Consider the following 7,773-nt stretch of genomic DNA (forward strand, 5'->3'; position numbering starts at 1 on the left):
GGCTCCGTGGGCACCAACTAAGGCGTTTCTTCAGAGGAGCATTGTTGAACTCCGGGAGGCCGATCTGGACAGGGTCCGGCAGCGGAGCGTCTTCTATATAAAACCATAACGAAGGCCAGTCTTCGGACGCCTTCTTAGGGGTTCCGGATGGATATCCGGTCCCGGCAATGCGCCATATTTCGGCGCCGCCCACTTGATATATTAACCCCTCATGAGAGCGGGGTACAAGGCAAAACAACCTCTTCCACAGCGCAAAATAGGGCTCGACGCCCAGGAATAGCTCGCAAAGAACCACGTAACCCGCAATATGCAGGATCGAGGCAGGCGTGAGGTGATGAAGCTGGAGTCCGTAGAACTCCAGGAGCCCGCGGAGGAACGGATGTACAGGAAATCCGAGCCCCCTTATCAGATAGGGGATGAAGCATACCCGCTCCCCTTTGTTGGGATTTGGGGTAGCCTCCGCTTGCTTCCCACCTTTATAGGTGGCCAGCCCGGCTCGGACAGGAACCATGAAGGCCGGAGGGAGATATCCCCCCGTTTGGAGCTTCACCAGCTCGTTGTGCGGAACAGAGCATCTCCTCCAATCTCCTGGCAGAGGGCTGGGAGCGCGAGAAGAGGAGCTGCGTTGAGGATCCATGATGGAATGGATTCTTGGTCGAAAGCGCTCTAATGAGTATTCGCGGGAGGAAGATGGTGATTTGGATCTGGATTCGTGCCTCTTTTATAGGCAGATTACTCGCACAACTACGGGGTAAAACATAAAAGACACCCTGGCTTTTCGCATTTGTGTGACGCATGGAAGAAGGCCATTATTGGGCGTGGGAGCCAAGAAACGCAACATTAATGAGGAAGCCGGACACTGTTCGGCAGGTACATGGAACTTGAAGGAGAACCCGCCTTGCAACGCCGAAGACTACACACATGCTGGACTTATCGTCATTGAAGACTGGTTCGGGGGCTACTGAGGGAGTCCTGGACTAGGGGGTGTCCGGATAGCCGGATTACCACCATCGGCCGAACTATCATCGGCCGAACTATCATCATCGACCGGACTCCAAGACTATGAAGATACAAGATTGAAGACTTCGTCCCGTGTCCGGATGGGACTTTCCTTGGCGTGGAAGGCAAGCTTGGTGATACGGATATGTAGATCTCCTACCATTGTAACCGACTCTATGTAACCCTAGCCCTCTCCAGTGTCTATATAAACCGGATGGCTCTAGTCTGTAGGACAACGAACCAACATCAACCCTTACAATCATACCATAGGCTAGCTTTTAGGGTTTAGCCTCCTTGATCTCGTGGTAGATCCACTCTTGTAAACATCCACAATATCAATATCAATCAAGCAGGACGTAGGGTTTTACCTCCATCAAGAGGGCCCGAACCTGGGTAAAACATCGTGTCCCTTGTCTCCTGTTACCATCCGCCTAGACGCACAGTTCGGGACCCCCTACCCGAGATCCGCCGGTTTTGACACCGACACCACCTGAGGTGTATGCTCTAAGTTGCAATGTTTATATTTCTCATATGATGCATATGGTGTCTTGCATTGCTTAGTTTAGACATCATATGCACAATATTGAATTCCATCTGCTTAGTTTAGAGATCATACATGCGAGTGCCAACTGCTTAGTATATGAATCAATTATGTCAATTATATCATGCCATCCTGTATACTTAGACAACATGTATGTGAATTATTTCATCCCAACCTATTTTAGAAAGACATCATATAGTTTTGTCATGTCATCCTGTTTAGGTACTCATCATATGTTGAATTATGCCATTATATCCTGTTAAGTTATCCATCATATATCTGAAATTGTGTCATGCTATCATGTTTAGTTAGGCATCATATATGTGAAATTGTGTCATGATGTCCTGTTTGGTTAGACAACATATATGTGAATTACCACATCTGTCTATCATACAATGTCTGTACGTTCAATTTCTTTTCTTGTTTATCAACCATTTGAATTGGAGGGGGTGATGGTAGTATCTAAGGGAGCAAAAACCCATTCTTCACAAAAGACAGTGCTACCTGTCGATGCAGATAGAACCATGGTTGTACTGGCCCACAAACTAGCCCCACCACACATAATCGAGACTCTTCCAGATTGCACACTTACACCGTTGGGCAGAGAACCAGCTACAACCCATCTAACCGCAACCCCAGCAGATAGTAACCCACTTCTAGTTGACAAAGCACCATGTCCACCACAGAGTACCCCCACACAAGCAGTTTGTAAAGCTACTGCAGTGCCCAAAGCACGAAGACCACCACAACTAACCCAAACTCCACGTTTAAAGCAGAAGAGCAACTGTTCTCTGTTCAGATTCCGTAGCTATGGTCCATACTCCTTTGCTGTTGCATCACTGTATTTACTCATACCAACTACTTTCGTATTTGAAAGATCCAATTGAAACTCCAATGGCGCAACATGTATGTTTTAAACCTATTTCTTTAACTAGATTGTTGTTCTAACTTCTTGCTCTATGTTGATTTCAGTTTAAGTTGTATAAACAGTTATGTTCTCATGTGATGCACATTACAAGTGCTGCCAATGCTGTGTAGTTTCTCACACTTATATTCTGTCTATGTTGTTGTGTCTTAAAAATATATATGAGCTGAACTATGTCTCTATCTTGATTAGGCAACATAAACTAGAATGATATGGACAATACAGTGACCATAATACATAGATATATGTTTGTTTCATGATGTTATCCTGTCCACCTTACTACTGAACCGGTTTACCAAAATGAGTTTCGTATACTACAAGCTAAACCTGTGATGTGTCTACTTGTTTCTCTTGTAGTATGCAAACAGAATATTGGAGAAGAGCACCCCACTATGCAATGGTAGAGAAAGTAATGCAGATAAGGTTCAAGATAGTGAGACAACCCTATTGGTCTCCAAGAAAGGTGATAAAAACGATCTTGTAGACAGTGAGAAAACCCCATAGTCCTGTGTTGATGTAGTGTTCGAGTTACTGGCCAGTACCGTTGGCACAAGTTCTTCACACTCGCTGCCTGAATCACTTCGGCTTCTTCAGTCTCAGCTACAAGCTAAAAGGCATCAGTCAGCTGTGCCGCAGCAAGAAGCCGAAGGACTGAGGAAGTCCCTGCAGAATTTAGATGCGTATTTTCTTGTGCAGCAGCAAGCGCTGGAGGATTTAAGCGCCAAACAAGAGAAAGTTAATAAGCTTGCTAAGCATCTTGCCAGCATTATGGGTACCCAGGATATTGTTTCTTGAGCTCTTCTGAAGTGGTTTCAGTTCTGGACTTGTTTTGTTGCAGCGTTTATATGCTGCTTTGTTCCCTATATTTGCACTAGTGGCGAACTTTGATGCCCAGTGGATGTAATATGTGTAATAGCCGTGATAGCCTAGCATAAGTTGCTTGCTTATTTATTTCCATGTTGTCTTGTTTATTTGTTTGCTTGGAGTCAGTGCAGTTCTTTTTCCGCGGTTTGCTAGTGGCCGCAATAACCTATTTTTTAAAACTAGGCCACAATAACCATGGGCTACATATTTACTGTAGTGGCACTGGGCCTCCTACCGGCCGTAGAAACAATGGGCCTTCTACGGGCCATAGAAACAATGGGCCTTCTACGGGCCGTAGACATAATGGGCCTTCTACAAGCTGTATCATCAATGAGCCTTATATGGGCCGGATGATCAATCGGCCAAACATGGGCCAATAACAGACCGCATTATGGCCGTAAACGAGCTAGAGTTGGAATCGTCCGTTCATGGGCCAACCATAATGGGCCGTCGTTAATAGGCCATATTTGATGACGCTATGAAAACGGCCCAACGTATTAACAGGCCACAAACGGGCCGACTGTAACAATGGGCTAAATTTGGCCCACAAGCAGAAAATGACAGTAACGGGGCGTAAGTAACCGAATGCTGGAAATGAGCCCAAGAATAAATGGACCCTGAGAAGGCCAAAAGATATCATGGGATGGAAATGGCCCAATGGAATAATGGGCCGTTAATGGGTATAAAGTGATACACTATTCATTACAGGCCAATTTCAGCACGGGCCATTAATGGGCCAAGAGTTACAAAGGGCCTTATATGGGCCGAAAGACGTCATGGGCCATACATGGGCTGGAAGTTAAAATGGGCTGGAATCATATTGGACGGCCCAGATGACGCTACTGGGCCTAATTCGGATAGGCCATAACGGGCCCTATGTTTGCGGGTTGTAAATGGGTTATATGCGAACAGGCTGTTAAGAGGCTTTTCGTGGGCCCGCCCGCCACCTTTTGACCAAGTCAAACGGGCCGGCCTTTTCACAGGAATGGGCCTCTGTTGGGTCGTGCCACGTGTCAACATATCATAGGCGCCTTCTGTCCAATGAGTGGATGACATCTGTCCCAACGATGAGCCGACGCGTATTTCCTCCAGCCAATGATGATTTTACACATGGAAAATCCCCATTGGTCGGGGTTGTTAACGGGTTATCGGATACAAACCCCGACCCGATAGCTTAACAGTGTTCCGTTACGGTGGATGCCACGTGTTGATCACCCTTGACGAAAGCACTTCTGTGACATGCGATTTATCTCATGGAAGGGGACACTTCCGTGATGATAATTTTGGTAATGTCATGGAACACTTCTACGACAGCACATGTATGACTATCTTGATTCTGTCATAAAATCGTCATGGATGTACATGCATGACAGAAAACGTGACCTACTGTGACAAACACGTATCATCACGGAAGTGTATTTTTTTGTAGTATCCTGAACTATGCGTCTAAGGCTAATGGTAACAGGAGGCGGGGGACACGATGTTTACCCAGGTTCGGGCCCTCTCTATGGAGGTAATACCCTACTTCATGCTTGATTGATCTTGATTAATATGAGTATTATAAGAGTTGATCTACCACGAGATCGTAATGGCTAAACCCTAGAAGTCTAGCCTATGAGATTATGATTGTCGTCCTACGGACTAAACCGTTCAGTTTATATAGACACCGGTGAAGGCTAGGGTTACACAAAGTCAGTTACAGAGTTCGGAATCTTCACATCCGCACCGCCAAGCTTGCCTTCCACACAAAGGAGAGTCCCATTCGGATACGGGACAAAGTCTTCTATCTTGTTTCTTCATAGTCCAACAGTCCGGCAGCAGTACATAGTCCGGCTGTCCGAGGACCCCCTAATCCAGGAATTCCTCAAGGGGCGGGCACCCTCGTTGATGACAAGGGCGCCGCTGTGGGTGCGGTGTCGAAGCAGCATCTCTTTTCTGGCTCCGACTTGACGGGGCGGAGCGCTGGCGAGCCGAAGGAAAGCGAGCCGGAGCCCGACGAGAAGGACGTCCCCCGCTCCATTCGCCACGGCATCCAGGAGCTGCCATGGCGGCAAGAGAAGGACGACAGCGACGGGTACTCGAGGTGCAACGTGTTGCTGGCCTCGATGTGGTCGAGGACAGCCTCGAGGGTGCGGCCGGGCATGCCCCACCACTCGCAACGCTCGTCAGCATTGAGGTGTCTGGGGGGGTGATGCCGTTGGCGGAGGCGATCTAGTCTTCGCGGCGGCGCTCGAAGTACATCGTCCACAATGTGCGGCTGTCGGCGGCGTACCTCGGCTCGTTCCGTTGTGCCTCCGTCAGCGACGAGTGGATGCGGGCGATCTCGGCCTGCCATGCAGCCCCTTCGTGCACCGGTGGCACCGAGACGCCGCCGGCGCTCAACTTCCATGACCCCGGTACATGCTTGTCCGGGGGCGCCGGATAGTCGGCCTCATAGAGGAGGCGCGCCTCCGGCTCTTGGAGATGGCGGCGGCCGAAGCCGTTCGCCGCCGCGCCGTCGCCTGGGTACCTCCAGCCATTGCTCGTTGGCGGGAAGGGGGGAGTGTGTTGCTTTGTGCGGCGATGTGAAGCGATGTGTGGCAGTTGTTTGGCGGGGAGATCGGCTTTTATAGCCGCAGCGGGGCGGCGAGAGCCTGCATGTCGGGCGACGCGTGGCGGGACACGCGTCGGTGGCGCCTTCACTGCGCCGCCCGTGAGGCATCAATGGAGGCTGACCGGCGCGGCAATGCGGCAACCTTGCCATTGAATCCCACGGGAACCGAGGCTATGAGGACGACGAAGCGGCGTCTCGCTTACTCGGCGGGCCCATCCCCGTTCGTGCCAAAAACGCGTCCCCCGGCGCCCCCAGATGCCCCCTAGTGCGCCGGGTTCGGCCTGGGTCCGCTGGCGCCAGTTTTCGCCCAAACCGGCAAAAAACAGGCTCCTGGGGCGCGATTGTGCCGATTTTCGGCCGCCGGCGCCAAAAAATGCCTTGGGGGGGGGGGCTGTTGGGGGCGCGGCTAGAGATGCTCTTACCTTTCATCTATCGGCGGCAGCCACCACCACCCTTATCGCAACGTCCATAGCCCCGCCCCGCAAACACCACCACCCAGTACCCTCCCCCAATCCTGGTTTGACGGCACACCATAACATATGTGACATGCTCTCCTTCGCCATGACTCAAAGCACCAGGGGTTTAATTGTTCCCTGATAGACGATTTCTGCTATGGCGCACGCGCGGATCCCATGCTGCAAAGAGGTACCGTGACTGCTCGTTGTGTTTGTCGAGGGTGCTTCGCCCAAATCCGATGCAGATTAGTTTCTTTCAAATATAATAACATATAAACTCTAAAGTTTGCAGGACAACAAAACATTATAGTGCAACATAAATACTAAATAACATTTTGTACTAAATAAATATCATTCTATGTATTTATGGTATCCCCAAAATCCTCACGCCTTGTAGCTCTAAGGTTCATTGATCCACGAAGTTTAAGGTCCGTATATTGTTTCATTTGAGAGAAACAAAAAAGAGAAAAAGAAATCATGTAGTTAATTAGCTAGCAGAAATCTCAAATCAACGTTGGAGGATGAGGATAAGGGGTAGTGTGCTTGGGCCTGGAAAACCCACTCTCAAGGTGGGCGCTAAGGCGTTGTCCGGTTGACGCGAGCCCAGTGAGTTGGATACGTGCATGTTGTCCATCACTTGACCGTTGCAGTTTTGTGTCCTGCTTCAACGCAACACCCCATCCCCCTTCCCTATCGTGAAGCACCTGCGAGGACGAATCATGGGCGGTTGCCTTTCAGCCTAGGTGAGATTGCGGCCACCACCACACCCCAACATAGGGCCCACCTGCAAACAACACCCCCTCCCATCCCCTCGAATATGGCCCTATGGCGCACCATATCGTCTGTGACATGCTACTCCTTCGCCATGACTCGAAGCTCCGGGGTTTTGATGGTTCCCCCTGTTCACCGATGGACGATTCTAGCTGTGGCGAGCGGCGCAGATCCCATGCTGCAAGAATGTACTGTGATATACTAGTTGTGTTCGGTGAGGGTGCCTTGCCTAGATCTGGTGAGGATGCTTCTAAAACCCTAGCCACCTAATTCTCTCGTACGAGTGTATGTTACTCGAGGAAAAAATATATTTTGTAGCATCTTATTGCTTCAGTAGCAGGAACCATAAGCCCCAAAAAGATCATCTAAACATTGTATATTTTGCCAGTTGGAAACTTTCGTTAGCAAAAAGACAACAAAACACTTGCACCAACTTTCATTAGCAAAAAGACAACAAAACACCTGCAAATAGTGCATCAACTTTGATCTCTCTGATTTGTATCGTTTCCCACGGACGATTGCTTATGCAGGACTGCGTACTCTTTTTTCCCCGGAGAAAGAGATTGCGTACTGTTTCTTTTTTTTTTAGGATCAATTGCCTACTGTTTCTTTTTAAATCTTTTTT

The sequence above is a fragment of the Triticum dicoccoides genome, chromosome 2B (genome assembly GCF_002162155.2).
Source record: "Triticum dicoccoides isolate Atlit2015 ecotype Zavitan chromosome 2B, WEW_v2.0, whole genome shotgun sequence".
NCBI lineage: Eukaryota > Viridiplantae > Streptophyta > Magnoliopsida > Poales > Poaceae > Triticum > Triticum dicoccoides.